This window comes from Macaca mulatta, chromosome 14 (assembly GCF_049350105.2).
Source record: "Macaca mulatta isolate MMU2019108-1 chromosome 14, T2T-MMU8v2.0, whole genome shotgun sequence".
Taxonomy (NCBI): Eukaryota; Metazoa; Chordata; class Mammalia; order Primates; family Cercopithecidae; genus Macaca; species Macaca mulatta.
Window position 1 is genome coordinate 54,689,057 of NC_133419.1, and position 19,509 is coordinate 54,708,565.

Consider the following 19,509-nt stretch of genomic DNA (forward strand, 5'->3'; position numbering starts at 1 on the left):
TCCCCATGTGTCAAGGGAGGGACCTGGTGGGAGGTGATTGGATCATGGGGGTGGTTCCCCCGATGCTGTTCTTGTGATAGTGAATGAGTTCTCACAAGATCTGATGGTTCTATAAGCATCTGGCATTTCCCCTGCTTACCCGTCTCTCTCTTGCTGCCATGTAAAGAAGGTCCTTGCTTTTTCTTCACCTTCCACCATGATTGTAAGTCTCCTGAAGCCTCGCCAGCCAAGTAGAACTGTGAGTCAATTAACCTATTTTCTTTATAAATTACTTAGTCTCAGGTAGTATCTTTATAGCAGTGTGAGAACAGACAAATACAGAAAAACCCCCCTTCTAGACACTAGAATGTATAAGCTTGGTGTCAACTCTTTATCTCATCATAGTTATAGATGAACCCATCTTTGGCTACTGAATCTCCCCTGTATTGCTGAACCTCCCCCTCCCATCAGCCAGTCCAAACAGGGAGGCAGTTTCTAATGCCTAATTTTAGATCTAAGTCTTGTACACTTAGGCCTGTCTTAGAATGTCATAATTCACCAATAAGTTCTAAAGTAGGACATCTCTAGCAAGACATCATTCCTTATTATTTCTGCCCATAGAAACTTCTTTCTCTGCCTTCATTAAGGCTTTATTCATTTATAGTCTCCTAAGAGACCTCTTTTATTTTTTTCTATGTTTATACATTGTCTCTCCAACAAGACTATGACCTCTCTGGGGACAGTTACCCCATCTCCTACATTCTGTAGCCCTGTTGTGTATAACAATATTAATCAATCCATAAAAATAATTTTTAAAACCTGGATTCAGACCAAATCTTTCAAAATTTTCCCACTCTCTCTGGACAAAGGCCCAGAAAGAAAAAGAATAAAGTCCTTACCTTACTGAAATATTCAACCTATTTGAAGTCAAGCTACTCAAATCTCTTTGACTTTATGGATTTCCATCTATTCCCACCCATCCTGAGTGTTTCTGATTTTTATCTTAGCTTTTGATTTCTTTTGACTGAGAGCTGCTCCTCTGCTCACTTTTTACTGCTCTTTCCACTCATAGTCATGGCACTTTGTACTTCCTCTTTCATAACACATCACATTTGGATTTATTTTTCACTATCTTTCTTCTCCCAAGGACTTTTAGTTACATGTAGGCAGAGACAATTTCTTCCTTCTTCATTAGTAGATATATCCCCAGCATCTTAGCATAATGCCTGGCACATAGTAGGCATTCAGTAAATATTTATTGAATAAATGAATAACTCTGTGCCTGGCCCCAAGTTATACTGTCTCACATTTCTCCCTGGCCCATCTTTGTAAATAACAACATTTATTTACCTATAGTGTATCTGAGATTTTTTTCAAAGTAAGTTTTATTAAAATGTAATGGATTCCAAAAGGAAGTTCAACAACAAAAAAAGGAAAATTCAAATTTCAAAAATACAGCTTTATTTAATAAAATTTATTTTTTTAAATATAGCTTTCTGTTCTGACACATACTGATTAATGCCCAGGCTCATGATGTCTGTTCCACATCCTACTCGATGGTGCCACTCACCTAGTGTGTTCTTCCTTTGTCTCCTTTCTTCCCTGAGGTCTCAGCTATGTAAGTCCTGGGAGAAATTGCACATGAATTGGATAATGGGCTTTTTTTTTTTTTTTTTTTTTTTTTTTTTTGATGAACTGCTGTTCTTACTCTTCTCCTGGTGCCTATTAGCAGTTTATCTTTCTGTGCATCTATCTGTAGCAGTTGGACAAATGGAAATGGCAAACATCTTTAGTCAATGAGGAAAAAAATTGTGTACTACTTTTGTCTAATCAGTGCCATTTCTTCCTAATTATCTCCCTTGGGAGATTATTATGCCAAATTAAAAATTTTTAATTAAAGTCAAGCTAAATTTCATATATCAATATATCACTCTACCTGCTAGTCTAGTCTCTGTTATAAAGGATTGGTTTGAAAGTGCATTAGTCTGTGCAGGCTGCTATAACAAAATACCATAAAACAGGTAGCTTTTAAAGTACAGTAATTTATTTTTGACAGTTTTGGAAGCTGGAAAATCCAAAATCAAAACACCAACAGGCTGGGCGTGCAGCTCACGCCTATATCCCAGCACTTTGGGAGGCCGAGGTGGGTGGATCACTTGAGGTCAAGAATTGAGACCTGGCCAACATGGTGAAACCCTCTCTCTACTAAAAATACAAAAAAATTAGCTGGGCATGGTGGTGGGTGCCTGTAATGCAACTGCCCAGAAGGCTGAGGCAGGAGAATTGCTTGAACATGGGAGGTAGAGGTTGCAGTGAGCCAAGATCATACCACTGCACTCCAGCCCGGGCTACAGAGTGAGACTCCAGCTCAAAAAAAAAAAAACAAACAAAAAACCCGACAGATTCAGTGTCTGATGAGGGCCCTTGTTCTGATACATAAATAGTGCCTTCTTGATGTACCCTCACATGGTAGAAGGAGCAAACAAGCACCTCGGGCCTCTTTCATAAGGGAACTAATCCCATTGATGAGGGTTCTGTCCTTAGGATTTAATTACCTCCCACTAAGGGCCCCCATTTCTTAATACGATCACCTTGGGGGTTAGAATTTCAACATATGAATTAGGGGAGACACAAGCTTTCAGACCACAGCAGAGAGGTATTTTTTTGTTTGTTTTGTTTTTGTTTTTTCTTTTTTTGTTTTTTAAGCCATATTCTTAGTTTGGGTGTGGTGGTGCATACCTGTGGTCCTAGCTACTCAGGCGGCTGAGGAAGGAGGATCCCTTGAGCCCGAAAGTTTGAAGCTATAGTGAACTATGAACATGCCATTGCACTCCAACCTGAGTAACAGAGAAAGATGCTGTCTCTAAAAAATAATAATAAATGAAAAATAAAAATAATAGGCCATGTATATTGTTACTTGTCAGTATATTATTCCTTTGATCAAAAGGAACAAGGCTTTTTAGGAGCAGGATTTGATGGGTGGAGTTAGGGGGAAGGTTTAAAACTCTCTGAATTGAAGCATGGTGTGACCACAATTGATTTATCAATTTCTGAAGTTGGCCTTCTGGATCCATCTGTTCCCCACCCCCATCTCCCATGCCTGTTTTTGTCCTTGGCTTTTAATCTTTCTCTTCCTCCTTCTCATTTTCTTGCTCTCGCTCTTGCTTACGCTCTGCAATTTTTGCACAGCATAAAGGCACCCAGCCAGGGGTTTAAGATCTTCTGAAATCTACTGTACCATACCCACTAAACACGCTTTGGGTATTAGTGATTGCCCCAATTTACAGGCTAGCAGAGGCCCTTCCGGATTCCTGGCTTACTATTAGCCCACTGTCACTTTATACATGTATAGTGACTCTCCAGCCTAGTGTGACACTTCCTGTTTTTGGTTCTTGGGTTGGGCAGGTATGAGCTCTGGTTTAATGCATTGTAGAGTTATCCTGGAGTTATCCTGGGGCATTTTTCTGATTGACCTGAGATCATATAGGTGCTGATTAGTATATAGGCTCTATAACCCATACTGCCTAGTCTTAAATCCCAATTCTGTCATGTACTCATTTCTCTGTGCCTCAGCTTCCTTGTCTGTAAAGAGAGAACAGTAATATCAACCATCTCCTGTGGTGGTGTATACATATAAAACACTTAGAAAAGTATAAAATGTGGAACGCACTTAGTAAGTGTTTATTGATTATGAGTTCACCCATGACCTTGTTGGAGAGAGACCCATGTCACTTCTACCACCCTAATAATTTAACAAATGTTTATTGAATGACGATAATGTATCACACACTATGCTGGGAAGAACATAGAGATGAAGCAAAAACTAATGCTGACTTCAATGAGCAACATTTGGTTTATAGATAGTAATGATGACAAAGGAGTAGCTGTTTATTTAAATAATCATTTATAGGCCAGATGAGGTGGCACACATCTGTAATCCCAGCACTTTGGGATGTTGAAGTGGGGGGATTGCTTGAGCCCTGGAGTTCAAGACCAGGCTGGGCAAAATAGCTAGATCCCATCTCTTAAAAAAAAAAAAAAAAAAAGTAGTTCTTTACTGTTGCCTCCATTGACTCTTGAATGCAAGAAAGAACACTTGCCCTTTGACTTCTAATATTATCTTATATTCTCTCTTCTTCAAAAGATCATAAGCACATGCTGTAAACATTGATCATGATCATCTTTGTCTCTCTTAAATTTATCAGAGATTGTCAAAATTATATCTTCCTATTTTCCTGCATACCTTTTTTCCTAAATTCTCAGTTCTCCAAGTTCTCAAAAATCATAACTTCAGACCTTGAAGTGATGACTCTGTTCCCCCCCTCCAGCTTTTATGTTTATATAAAATACATGTGTATATATAGGTAAAGATGGAGTCTTGCTATGTTGCCCAGGCTGGCCTCAAATTCCTGATCTCAAGCCTTCCTCCAATCTTGGTATCCCTTTGAGTACAGGCATGAGCCCCTGCCCCCCTGCCCCTACTCTGGTTTTGTTTTGGTGGTTTGTCAGTATATATGTGTTTGCCTTTGGGCTATACATAAATGTGGAAAGGTGAACTATAACCAGAAAGACATCACTGAATTTACCATTGAATGTCTTCATTTAAGTCCCTTTCTCAACAGTTGTTAGCCAGATCCAGCTGGATTTTATATCTGACTTGTGATCACAGTGAAAGAATGCAAAAAGGAAACACAAACTTTTAAAAATGTTCTGTCCAGAAGAGAATAAGAACACTGTCTAAAAAAACATGAAGTTCCAGTAAAAATGATGCTTGAGACAGAAAAAAGAATTTTAAAAGATACAGTGAATTAACTAAAAATAAAAGACAGTTTTTTGGTTTACCATTCTCCCCGCAAAACAGAGGGATATTTGTATATTTGTATATTCTGACAGGCACTTTCTCTTCTAAGGGAGGGAAGCAGTCACAGAGGCCCTAAGCTCCACTGTAGAAATGTGATAATGGAGATGTGCAGTGCTCTAGGGCCAAGATTAGTCTCTGAGACAGCATTGGGTGACATTGTTCTACCATAGTATTTTTGCTTTCTGTTTTGAGTTCCTTGTTGGTTCACAAATGTTCTCTTTTTCTCCACCTTTTATCTAATCAGTCACAATAAAATGTAACTGTCAACCAGAACAGTGTGTTTTTATAGCCAAGTGTTTTGGAAAAACCCTCAAATTCTGTTTTCTCTCTGCTCTCATGCCAGCACAACCATCATCAATACAGAAGACTTCTGTGACCTCAAAATATGTGGGGATTTCTCCCTAGCAAGAAGTAAGCAATCAGTTTGGCAACAAACACCAACTGGATGTCTTCCAATTCAATTCCAATACTATCTACCTGGAAATAGTGTCTGATCCCACAGGGTAAGGGCTCAGCCCCCCCAAGATTGTCCTCTTTCCCTCCTGCAACACTGCTAGACACCAGTCACAGGTCTGGGGCCTCTGGAACTTCTGACAGCTGGCTTCAAGTTGGGGTTCCCACAATCCCTCTTTGGGTTCAATTAATTTGCTACACACCAGTGACTCACAGAACTCAGGGAAACATGTTTACCAATTTATTTTATTACAAAGGATACAGATGAAGAGATGCTCAGGGTGAGGTATGGGGGAAGGGGCACAGAACTCCCATGCCCTCCCTGGGCGAGCTGCCCTCCAGGAACTTGCATGTGTTCAGCTATCCAGAAGCTCTCTAAATCCAGTCCTCCTGGCTTTTTATAGAAGCTACATGATGTTAGCATTCCTTCCCCCAAGGTATGGATGGGACCCTCTCTGGAATGGTGGTCTTATGACCCACAATCAGATTACAGTCCTGCCTTGGGGCAGGTGAAAGGAACGCTGGAGGAAGTCAGAGGCCTAACATACCAACATTGTAACAAAAGACTATAACAAGGACTCTGGGAGTTATGAGCCAGGAATCATAGATGGAAACCTATACATATGTTTGTATTTATATCTACTACCACATCAAGGAAAGGCTTCATACACTGGTATGAAACTGGAAATAAATAACAGGAGAAAACTTGGAAAATTCCCAAGTATGTGGAATTAACACTCCTGAACAACCAGTGGGTCAAAGAAGAAATCAGAAATATCTTAAGACAAATGAAAATGGAAACACAACATACCAAAATTTATGGGATGTGGCCAGGTTGCAGTGGCTCACGCCTGTAATCTCAGCACTTTGGGAGGCCAAGGCTGGCAAATCACTCGAAGTCAGGAGTTCAAGACCAGCCTGGCCAACATGGTGAAACCCCCATCTCTACTAAAAATACAATAATTAGCCAGGCGTGGTGGTGGGCACCTGTAGTCCCAGCTACTTGGGAGGCTGAGGTGGGAGAATCGCTTGAACCCAGGAGGCGGAGCTTGCAGTGAGCCAAGATCATACCACTGCACTCCAGCCTGGGCAACAGAGTGGATCTATCAAACACACACACACACACACACACACACACACATATTTATGGGATGCAGCAAAAGGAGTTCAAGAGGGAAAGTGACAGCGACAAATACCTAATTAAGAAAAAGAAAGATCTCAAATAAATAACGTAACTTTCCATCTGAAGGAACTAGATATACAAGAACAAACTAAGTTTGCAGAGGAAAGGAAATAATACAGATTAGAGCACAAGTGAAATAGAGACTAGAAAAACAATAGAAAAGATCAGTGAACTAAATTATTTTTTTGAAAAACAAAAATTGACAAAGCATTAGCTAGGCTAAGAAAGGAGACTCAAATAACTATAAATGAAAGAGGAGACATTACAGTGGGTACCACAGAAACACAAAGGATCATAAGAGACTACTGTGGACAATCACATGCCAGCAAATTGGATAACCTAGAAGAAATGATTAAGTTCCTAGACATATACAACCTAGGAAGACTGAACCATGAAAAATAGAAAATCTGAATAGACCAATAACGAGTATGCAGTTTGAATCACTAATCAAAAATATTCAAACAAGGAATATTCTTTAAATGTTTGGTAGCATTCACCAGTGCAACCATGTGGTCCTGGGCTTTTCTTTGATGAGAAACTTTTTACTACTGATTTGAGCTCCTACCTGTTATTGGTCAATTCAGATTTTCTTTCTCTTCATAATTCAATTTTGGTAGGTTTTATGTGTCAAGGAAATTATCCATTTCTTCCAGTTAATCCAATTTGTTGGTTATAATTGTTCAGAGTAGTCTCATGATCTTTTATATTTCTGTTGTATCAATTGTAAGGTCTCCTTTCTCATTTCTGAGTTTATTCGCGTCTTCTCTCTTTTTCTCTGCTACTCTAAAGGTTTATTGACTTTTTTGTCTTTTATAAAAGCCAACACTTAGTTTCATTGATCTTTTCTGTGCTTTTCTAGTGTCTATTTTGTTTACTTCTGCTCACTCTATGCTCTATTAAGAGATAAAGTATAAAGTCAAGGAAAGATCACTGGAATAAAAGTTTAAAAAACAGATATCGGGCTGGGGTGGTGGGATTACACCTGTAATCCCAGCACTTTGGGAGGCTGAGGCGAGGAGTTCAAGACTAACCTGGGCAACATAGCTAGACCCTATCTCTTAAAAAAAAAAGAAAAGTTTTAAAAGTAGTCAGACATGATAATATGTACCTATAGTCCTAGCTACTTGGGAGGCTGAGGCCAGAGGATTCTTTGAGCCCAGGAGTTCAAGGTTGTAGTTAGCTATGATCACCACTGCACTCCAGCCTGTGTAACAGAGCAAGGTCATGTCTCTAAAGAAAAAGAAAATAAAAGGGAAAGAAAAAGATACAGGTAAATTAGTTTCTCCAAACATCAGTCATAAAATGGAAATAAGGATATTTCCCTTGCATATGGAAGCATCCTTTAAAATGTAAACTTGAGCATTTTATAAATAATTTTTAACGTATAAAACCTGTGCTCTGGACATGTGCTTTCTTCCCCTTGAAACAAGATGAGAAACTTGGTTTATTACACTTACGTTTCTCTATTCCAGTTAAATAATTTGCATTTTCTAGAACTGATTCTTTAACTGTGTTGTTATAGCATTTTGATTACATTTGGTTATAAATTATTATTATTATTTTAAGATACGGTCTCGCTCTGTCACCCAGGCTGCTGGAGTGCAGTGGTGCGATCTCGGCTCACTGCAACCTCCACCTCCTGGGTTCAAACAATTGTGCCTCAGCTTCCCAAGTAGGTGGATTACAAATTTTTTATTTCTAGTGGAGACAGGGTTTCACCATGTTGGCCAAGCTGGTCTCAAACTCCTGACCTCAAGTGATCTAGCCGCCTCAGCCTCCCAAAGTGCTGGGATTACAGGTATGAGCCACCACCATGCCCGGCTGGGTTATATTATAAATATTGTCACTAATAAAAATTATGAAGAAACAAAATTTGCAAATGATTTTCTTTATTAATAAAAGTGGCCAGGCACAGTAGCTCACACCTTTAATCCCAGCACTTTGGGAGGCTGAGGCGGACAGATCACTTGAGCCCAGGAGTTCCAGATCAGCCTGGGCAACACAGTGAAGCCCCATCTGTACTAAAAATACAAAACAATTAGCTGGGCGTGGTGGCATATGTCTGTAATCCCAGCTACTCAGGAGGCTGAGACACGAGGATCGCTTGAAACTGCGAGGCAGAGGTTGCAGTGAGCCAAAATCGCGCCACTCCACTCCAGGCTGGGTGACAAAACAAGACTTCGTCTCAATCAGTCAATCAATGAGAGTGGATGCAATATTATCCCTATAATAATATTCTCAGTAACTTGCATTCATATATGCTTTATTACTTTGGCAAGAAAGGAACACTGGGAATTGCACATAACTTGAAGCCTGTTTATCTTAAGTTGCTGCCAGTAATTTTGGTCACCTTTCAGGAGTGTTACAGATGAACATCATCCATTCTCTAACTTTAATTTTTCTAAATTAAATGAATTATGAAATATAGTTGACCCTTGAACAATGTGGAGGTTAGGGGTCATCAACACATCCCTCACTGCACAGTCAAAAATCCACATATAACTTTTGGCTTCCCAAACACTTAACTACTAATAGCCTACTGTTGACTTTACTGATAAACCATCTATTAACACATATTTTGTATGTTATATGTATTATGTTCTATATTTTTAACAATAAAGTAAGCGAGAAAAAAGGAAATGGGCCGAGTGTGATAGCTCACACCTGCTACCCCAACACCTTGGGAGGCTAAGGCGGGAGGATTGCTTGAGGCCAGGAATTCGAGAACAGCCTGGGCAAAATAGTAAGACTCTGTCTCTTAAAAAAAAAAAAGGTAAAAAAAAATAATTATTTTTTGAAACAAGGTCTCGCTCTGTCGCCCAGGCTGGAGTAGAGTGGCGCGATCTCACCACATGGCTCACCACAGCCTCAACCTCCCAGGCTCAAGTGATCCTCCCACCTCAGCCTCCCAAGTAGCTGGGACTACAGATGCCCACCACTACACCCAGCTAATTTTTAATTTTTTTTTTCATAGAGACAGGGTCTCACTATGTTACTCAGGCTAGTCTTGAATTCCTGAACTCAAGTGATCTTCCTGCCTTGGCTTTCCAAAGTGCTAGGATAACAGGTGTGAGTCACTGCTCCCAGCCAAAAAAAAAAAAAAAAAAAATTTAAGAAAATTTTATAAAGAAAGTCATAAGGAGGCCGGGCGCGGTGGCTCAAGCCTGTAATCCCAGCACTTTGGGAGGCCGAGGCAGGCGGATCACAAGGTCAGGAGATCAAGACCATCCTGGCTAACACGGTGAAACTCCGTCTCTACTAAAAACACAAAAAACTAGCCGGGCGAGGTGGTGGGCGCCTGTAGTCCCAGCTACTCAGGAGGCTGAGGCAGGAGAATGGTGTAAACCCAGGAGGTGGAGCTTGCAGTGAGCCGAGATCGCGCCCCTGCACTCCAGCCTGGGGGACAGAGCAAGACTCCGTCTCAAAAAAAAAGTCATAAGGAGAAGAAATGTATTTACTGTTCGCTAAGTGGAAGTGGATCATAATAAAAATCTTCATCCTTGTAGTCATCACACTGAGTAGGCTAAGGTGGAGAAAGAAGAGGAGGGGTTGGTTTTGCTGTCAAGACCTCATTGGGGCTGTCTCAAGAGTAGCAGAGGTGGAAGAAAATCCACCTATTAGTGTACTTACGCAGTTCAAACCCACGTTGCTCAAGAGTCAACTGTACAGTGAACTAAAAGCGCCGGTTGTCCTCCCTTACTTAAGGCTCAAGTGTATCCCTAGCCTATCTAATACAGAAAATTTTGCTCTGGAATGGTCCTTGTACTCCCAGGTTACAAGTCCAATATCCAAAGGTATAAGTGATCTACATATTGATGAAGTCCAGTAAAATCACTTCAGTCATGCTGCTATGCATGCTATTCATTTAAGAACTTTAAAAACTAAACACTATGTTTGACTTAGAAAAGAAAAATGGCAAAGGGAGAAATACTAGCAGGCAGGGTCTTGGTCTAGTTCATTATCCTAGCCTAACAACATGCATCATAAGTAAGGTGGTCACAGAACCTGCTTTACCTGGTATAGTCCTGGTTTATGCTGGCTATCCCAATGTAATTATTAATAACACCCTCTTTCACCCCACACATAAAGTGCTTACTATTGTTTATCAATATATACCCTATTTCTAGCAGTGCACAGCATGTATTAGGTGCTCACTAAATATTTGTTAATGAATGAATGATGAGCTATATAAAAAGAGACTGGCCCATTAAGACAGTTCTGAGAATCTGGTTCTGCAATAAAACAGTAAAGAGACTGGCCCATTAAATAGAGTTCTGAGAATTTAGTACTGCAGTAAAATAGTATGAGCACTGTAGGGTTGAATTGATGACTACCCCGAAAAGATATGCCCATGTCCTAATCCCTGTAGTGTGGGAATATTACTTTATATAGCAAATAATGTAATTAAATTAAGGGTCTTAAGAGGAGGTGCTTAGCCTGGATTATCTGGGTACAATCACATGTATCCTTAGAGAGGCAGAGGGGGTTTGGGGATGCACAACACACACACACACACACACACAGAAAGGCAATGTGAAGACAGAGCAGAGGGATGTGGCCACAAGCCAAGGAATGTGCACCACACACACACACACACACACACACGCATACAGAAAGGCAATGTGAAGACAGAGCAGAGAGGTGTGGCCACAAGCCAAGGCATGCCAACAGCCACCAGAAGCTACAAGAGGCAAGAGTTGGATTCTCCCCAGCACCTCCCTAGGAAGTGCACCTCTGCCAATGCCTTGATTTTAGACTTCTGACTTCCAGAACTGTGAGAAAATTAATTTTGGTTGTTTTAAGCTACCAAGTTTGTGGCAATTGGTTACGGCAGCCAAAGGAAACTAATGCAAGCACCTTATTCATGCAAAAGTGATAAGAAAGGAATATTCCCATTATGGCTATTAATGTTGCTGTGGGGTGGGGGAGCTTGATGTACTCGGGAAAGTATGAGATGCTGCCACGAATTGCATTAGAAAAGTCACCAAACTTTCGATTTCCCAATATATATAATGGGGGAAATAATACATCTCTACTTCCTCCAAATAGTTTGTAGTGAGACTCAATTGAGATAATGTATATTCCTGTATTCAATAAATATTTAATGATGCCTAGTATATGCCAGGAACTATTCTAAGCTCTTTATCTCTTGCTATCCAATACATTCCCTATCCAGAAGCCAGTCATCTTTTTAATGTGAAGTTTTTTGTGTGTGTTTTTGTTTTGTTTTGTTTTGTTTTGTTTTTGAGACAGAGCTTTGCTCTGTTGCCCAGGCTGGAGTGCAGTGGTGCGACCTTGGCTCACTGCAACCTCCACCTCCCAGACTCAAGCAATTCTCGTGCCTCAGCCTCCCAAGTAGCTGGGATTACAGATGTGTGCCACCACACCCAGCTAATTTTTGTATTTTTTTAGTATAGATGGGGTTTTGCCATGTTGGCCAAGCTGGTCTCAAACTCCTGGCCTCAAGTGAGCTACCTGCCGCAGCCTCCCAAAGTGCTGGGATTACAGGCATGAGCTACTATGCCTGCCAGAAGCCAGTCATCTTTTTAAAAAATCTATGGAATACAACATGACAGATAAAGTTTCTGCTGCCATTTAGCTTAACATCCTAATGCAGTGAGCAGACAAGAGACAAGAATGAATGCAAAAAATCATTTCAGATAGTAAGAAGGACTGTGCAAAAGACAAAAACTAACAAACAGAAAAACTAAGAGGGGAAACGTAATAGAGTGTCTAGAAGAGGACACAACATTACACAGGATGATCAGGGAAGGCTTTTCTAGAGAGGTGGCCATTCAAGCTGAAATCTAAATTATACACACACACAAAGCCATTCTGTAAAAAACTGGGATAAGAGCTTTTGGGCAGTGGAACTTAAAAAAGAAATAGCCATAGTTTTTGCATATTTGAGAAATAGAAAGCTTTGCATGAGCTTGACATGTTTGAAGAATAGAAAGGGGCCAGTGTGACTGAATATAGAGATCAAAGGGAACATAGTAGGAGTTGAAGTCAGAGTGATAGTCAAGGGTCAGATCATGTAAGGTCATATAGGCCATGCTAAGGAGTTTGGATTTTATTGTGGATATTATATATAGATCCATGATTAGAGGGTTTTAAACATGGAAGTGGCATAATCTGATTTACATTTTTTAAAGATTACTGGTTCCGGGTAGAGAATGTATTGGAGAGCAAGAGATGAAGTTGAGGGACCAGTTCTAGAAGGCTAGGGAGAATGGTGGTTAGATTAAAGTGATAGCAATGTAGATCAAAAGAAGTGGACCAGTTTAAGATATTTTGGAGACAGAACCAACAGAACTTCTGATGGATTGAATACAGAAGATAAGGGACAGAAGAATCAAGAAAGATTCATATGTTTTTTACTTTAGTAACTGACAGTGGTGAACAATGGAGAAAAACTATCCTGAACATGTTAAACTTGAAATGCCTATTAGATATTCAGGGGGAAATTTCAGTAGGCAAGTCAAGATAGATGATATACATCTATAGCTTGCATGGGGGAAAAGGTAGATAAGAGATAGAGATATGAATTTGGAAATGTTTATCATATAAATGGGATTTAAAGCCATAGGATTGATGAATTACCTCACAGAAAAGTATTCAGAGGGAAGAGAAGACCCAGAATAAATCCTTGGTGGTATGTCAATATTTATAGGTCAAACAGAGTAGGAGAACCCAGCAAAGACTGAGCTGAATTGGTAAAGGAGGCAATGAGGCAGTACGAAACTCTACAGAAAAAAATAAATAAAATGGCAGCAAGATAATATGCAAATATTTTCTCAGCTCTTGTGTATGCAAAGAATTCTATTGGTAATGCAAGAGAAATACTTGATATCAAGAACCTTATGATTTTGGAAGGGAGGTAAAAATAAGCCCATAAAAATAATAAATCATGTAGCCGCCTAACTAATGATCTCCCTATCTCCAAATGTGCCCTCCTTTTTTTTTTTTTTTTTTTTTTTTTTTTTGAGACAGGGTGTCACTCTGTTGCCCAGACTGTAGGGCAGTGGTGTGATCACAGCTCACTGCAGCTTTGTCCTCCTAGGCTCAAGTGATTCTACCACCTCAGCCTTCTGAGTGGCTGGGACCACAGGTGCTCCACCACACCTGACTTATTTTTGTAGTTTTTTTTTATAGAGACAGGGTTTCACCATATTATCCAGGCTGGTCTCGAACTCCTGGGCTCAAGGAATCCACACACCTCATCCTCCCAAAGTGTTGGGATTACAGGCGTGAGCCACCACACCCCATTTTAATCCATTCTACACAAACTGTAAGGATAGTTTTTCTAAAACAGTACATGGATCAATTAAAAATGATCAGCTTTACACTAAAACTGATCAGAGTTCTGATCAGTTCAAGAACTTTGTCTGTGTAGTCAAGTCCCAAATCATCATTCTGGCACTTAAGGAAGAATGGCCACAGCCTCATCTCTCTGTTATTCCCTTTATGAAAGCTTATGGCATCTTTGGTTTAGCATTGATTCCACCCTTCCCTGCCTTTTATATAATTGGTGTATTTATCTTTTGTCTAGATTGTGAGATCCCTGAAAACAGGTATTACACATATAAACTCAGTAACTTTATTTCTTTTTCTGCCAAGTGAACAAAGACCTCCAAATTTTAGTCACATGTAATACAGAACACTGGTATTGGTCATATCTCCATCTCTGAGCCACCCTTCCTCCCATGTAAGCTATAGATGCATATCATCTATTTTGAATTGCCTACTGAAATGTCCCTTTGAATATCTAATAGGCATTTCAAATTTAATATATTCAGAATAGTTTTTCCTCCATTGTTTACTACCTGCCAGTTGCTTAAGGTCAAAATCTATGAATCATTCTTGATTCTTCTCTCATCTTCCACATTCAATCCATCAGAAGTTTTATTGGCTTTATCTCCAAAATATATCTTAACAATGGAGCAAAATTTGAGTACCATAGAACCAGATTACGGATAACTGTAGGAATGAAGGAGTGATACATCTAGGAATAGGAAAGTAGTCTGAAGCCAGATGATAAAGGTCCTTTTATGGCCAAACTAAGGAGTTCAGGTATTATTGTTACAGGAGAGCTATAGAGGTTTTTGAGTAGGGCACTTACATATTAATTCTGTACTTCAGGAATGAATCAGTAGAGGGGATAAATGAGGGTGCCCTCAAAATTGCAAGCAATGAAGTATTAGAACTGAATTTTTAGGGACAGCAATACCAGCCTAACTGGCTCCATAAGAGAAGATTGGGTGTTTGGGAGAGGCAAAAAATAAGGCCAACAGAAAAGGTAGGGTAGGGATAGAATATAAAGGGCTTCAAAGCCAGGTAAAAGCATATAAACTGGGATCCCTGGGTTCTAATACCTATTTCCCTACTTGGAGAAAGTCCCCTTATCTTTTTGAAAACCCAGTTGCCTTTTCCTGGGGTTTGCTTCAGCTATAAATGTTGTAATTTTCTACAATGCTCTGACCTGCTACAGTGGCTCTGAAACCTTGACTGCACACTGGAATCACCCAGAGTGCTTTAAAAGCTATTGATGGCTAGATCTCACTACCAAAGACTCAGATTTATCTGGTCTCAGATGCAGCCTGGACACTGAGATATTTAAAAGTTCTCCAGGTGATTCTAATGTGCAGCCAAGGTAAAGATCAACTCATGTAGAAAATAGTGAAGCACTAAGATTCTTGAGCATGGTAATAATGTTAAAGTTTAGTTTAGTTATTTTTTTTTTTTCCCCCAAGACGGAATCTTGTTCTGTTGCCCAGGCTGGAGTACAATGGCATGATCTCAACTCACTGCAACCTCCACCTCCTGGGTTCAAGTGATTCTCCTGCCTCAGCCTCCCGAGTAGCTAGGATTACAGGTGCGCACCACAACATCCGGCTAATCTTTTGTATTTTTAGTAGAGACGGGGTTTCACTATGTTCACCAGGCTGATCTCGAACTCCTGACCTTGTAATCTGCCTGCCTCGGCCTCCCAAAGTGCTGGGATTACAGGCATGAGCCACTGCGCCTGGCTGAAAAAAGGTATTTGAAGAAAGACTAACAGGAATATACAGACTAGTAGGCAAAGACTACAGAAGATCAACAAGAATATTGCAATAATCTAAGAGAAAAGTTTAGTAAGGGCTGGATTAGCATACATACAATGATGTTGAAGGGAGGAAGATGACTGCAAGAAACATTTAGAGAGAAGTAGCACCAGGATTCAGTAAGTGATTGAATATTAAATCTGAGCAAAAGCAAAAAAAAATATGGTCAAGTTTCTAGCATAGAACAACAATAGGATCCTTAACAAAATTAAAGTAGTTGTGAAACAGCTGGTTAATATTGTTGAGAATATGGAAACTAATATTAAATTCTAAGTCAGGGTCTAACCTATGTGCCTTACATACATTATCTCATTTAATCTTTACAACAACCATATAAATACTACTATCATTCCCATTTTACAGATTTAGAAACTGAGGAAGAGTAATTAAATTATTTGTCCAAAGTTACACAGTAAGTGATAGAGAAGACATTTGATCTCAACTGGTTTGACTACTTTTCCTTTTAGGAAGATGACCAGTTTACATATGGAATCTGTTGAATTTGAACAAACAACTCAAAAAAGCAAAATGGCTATAGAGGCCAGATGGGAACATAAATGAGTGAATCAAGTCAGATGCAACTTGGAGAAATCAAAACATCGAGAGGAGGCAGTTCTACTTAGTTATGCTTGAACGTTGCCCTATGAGACTTTCAGGCCCAGTGTTGCCATATTTTAATATTTTTCATGAAAAGATGGAAATCTGGATTTGTATGTAAAAATTTGTGTGAATATCAAATTCAAGTGTTTAAAACTACTGTGGCCCAAACTATGGCTTCAAGTTTGCATCTCTGAGCAAAAGCCTGTTGGAAATTCAGAACTGGATGTAAAGTGAGAGATCTGGGCTGAAAGTATATGATTAGGGAATTCATAAGCACAGAGAGGATGGTAGATGCTTCCAAAATAGTATGTATTAGAATAGTAACCAGCACTTGACATGATTAGTTAAAATAAGGCAAAAATATATGAGTTAACAAGTTAGGACTTAAAGAAAACTGATAAAATGGAAGTGGAAAACTAGCAGATTGAAGTGGGTATATTTAAAATTCAATTTTCAATGAACTAAAAGCTAAATTCCAGACAATGCCTTTTTTTTTTTTTTTTTTTTAATTTATTTTTTTGAGAAGGAGTCTGGCTCTGTGGCCCGGGCTGGAGTGCAGTGGCCGGATCTCAGCTCACTGCAAGCTCCGCCTTCTGGGTTTACGCCATTCTTCTGCCTCAGCCTCCCCGAGTAGCTGGGAACACAGACGCCCGCCACCTCGCCCGGCTAGTTTTTTGTATTTTTTAGTAGAGACGGGGTTTCACCGTGTTAGCCAGGATGGTCTCGATCTCCTGACCTCGTGATCCGCCCGTCTCGGCCTCCCAAAGTGCTGGGATTACAGGCTTGAGCCACCGCGCCCGGCCAACCTTTTTTTTTTTTTTTTTTTTTTTTAAGATAGAATCTCGCTCTGTTGTCCAGGCTGGAGTGCAGTGGCATGATCATGGCTCACTTCAGCCTCGACCTCCAGGGCTCAAGCAATCCTACTGCCTCAGCCTCCCAAGTAGCTGGTACTACAGGCATGTGGGACACAGGCTAATTTTTGTATTTTTTGTAGAGACGGGTTTTCACCACATTGCACAGGCTAGTCTCAAACTCCTGAGCTCAAGCATGAGCCACCGTGCCCAGCAATTTTTTTTTTTTTTTTTTTGAGACAGGGTCTCACTCTATTGCCCTGGCTGGAGTGCAGTGGCGTGATCACGGCTCATTGCAGCCTCAAAGTTCTGGGCTTAAGGGATTTGCCCATGTCAGCCTCCCAAGTAGCTGATACTACAAATGCATGTCACCACATCCGGATCTTTTTTTAACTTTTAAATTTTAGAGACGGGGGAAGGGGGGTTTCCCTATGTTGCCCTGATTGGTCTCCAACTCCTGGGCTCAAGGGATCCTTCCACCTTGGCCTCCCAAAGTGCTATTGAATTTTCATATATCCATGATGTGATGGAAACTTTAGAAAGTTTCAATGTTTATTTCCCTCACTTAATAGATTTCAATTTGAAAAAAACTATTGTCTAGACTTCAAAGAGAATATTCACCTAGCCCTAAAAGCTGGATGTTCTTATAATTAAGACACTTAAAATTCAATAATTAAAAATTTTTTACCCTGGGCACAGTGGCTCACACCTGTAATTCCAGCACTTTGGAGAAGCCTAGGTGGGTGGCTCACTTGAGGTCAGGAGTTCGAGACCAGTCTGGGCAACATGGTGAAACCCAGTCTCAACTAGAAATACAAAAATCAGCTGGGTGTGGTGGCACATGCTTGTAATCCCTGCTACTCAGGAGGCTGAGGCACGAGAAATGCTTGAACCCAGGAGGTAGGGGCTGCAGTGAGCAGAGATCACGCCACTACACTCCAGCCTGGGTGACAAAGTGAGACTCTGTCTCAAAAAAAAATTTTTTTCCTAAAGGTTTTAATGTTTTATTTAATCTTTGCTAATTGTGAACCCTTCTGCAATGGGCTTTGCAGGTTTGATTTCAATCTGAAATCTTTCTATTTAAGTGACAGAAAGGTAATTGAAAGATTGTTTTATCAGTATTTTTACTCTTTGTACCTTAGGTTACTCCCTTCCAGGTCAATTTCTCACATAAACTCATATCTGCAAAGCCCATACCAAAAGGGTTCACAATTAGCAAAGATTAAATAAAATATTAAGTAAAACCTTTTTTAAATTTTTAATTACTGAATTTTAAGTGTCTTAATTATAAGAACATCCGACTTTTAGGGCTAGGTGAATATTCTTTTTGAAGTCTAGACAATAGTTTTTGACTACTACTCTTCCTAGTAAACTAATGTATTCGTTCATTATCAGATATATGGAATGTAAACCAGTTATGTCAAAATATCACATATACTAAATTCATTTTTCCAAACCTTAAAGCCCTACAGAAATTATAAAGAAACATTATTCTGGTGTTATCATGAAGCTAGAAGGGTCCAAAAAATTACAAAGTGAAACCTCTTGTATTTAAAACAAAACTTACACCACCACCACCACCCCAAAATATATATATATATTTTTAGAATATCTCTTCCAAGTTTTAAAGTTCAAGTAAAATTGATTTAATAGCAGTAAGTGTAGTAACAGTAAGGTGGGGAATGCTGACTTTATTCTATAGCAAAGATCTACAGATGCTGGAATTGTATTAGAAACCTGTAGAGCCACACCACAGCCTTCTGTTATCACGTTTAAATGTCGCAGGAAAAACTGCAATTTTCCTGAAAATTGTATTAAGGACCAGGTGCTCTAATACCAAGAGCTGTTTTGACACATCAAAGGTTAAGTTTGGGTCTTTGAAAATCCTGCCTCTTACTGAACACTTTCTTTAAAAGTCATTCATGTTAAAACACACACATTCTTGCCTTTGACTATACACTGTGAAAGTACTACATGTTAAAATGGAGATGGGGACATTTTTGTTGTTTAAGTTTATGGAAGTATGACTCCATTTTAGTGTAGCCACAGTGTCGCAACCGATGGAATAAGGTACCCATCAACACATTACCTGAGAAGTATACAAAGTTCAACTTGCCGGCTTTGAAAAGCCTAATCCTATTTATTATGGTTGACCCTAAATAAAATGAAAATACACAACTGACAATGTTTAACGTGCACTTAAAAAACAAAACAAAACAAAACCACCCAGGAGCCAGCAATTTGAAATCCTCCAAACACCCGCGGAAGTCTGACACACAGGGTGTTTTCCTCGGTGACCGCCAGCGGGACATTCCTATGGGAAAAGCTGCTTCTTGTGTGCGGTACAAAGAAAGACAATCAACCCCTTCCTTTCATCCCCTTCTCATTCACTCTGCAGGGGGTGGGCCAATAAGGAGCTGAATGAAGCTCTCCTTTCGCATCAGGGCGCAAGTCTCGCCTCCTCCCCACTACTCTCTG

At 39.8% G+C, this 19,509-nt stretch overlaps 1 non-coding gene across 5 annotated transcripts in view; it reads left to right on the plus strand.

Annotated features, from left to right (window-relative positions):
• The window catches only part of LOC705269 (uncharacterized), a 44,091-nt gene extending 28,740 nt beyond the window's left edge, over positions 1 to 15,351 (plus strand). For 3 of the 5 annotated variants that reach the window (XR_013404009.1, XR_013404007.1, XR_013404010.1), the window contains one exon: positions 5,184 to 5,343. This is a non-coding gene — a transcript (uncharacterized LOC705269). Of the gene's footprint in view, positions 1 to 5,183; positions 5,344 to 15,229 lie in introns of those variants that run through there. The other 2 variants (XR_013404006.1, XR_013404008.1) reach the window with 2 other exon arrangements.
• Positions 15,352 to 19,509: the final 4,158 nt, after the last annotated feature.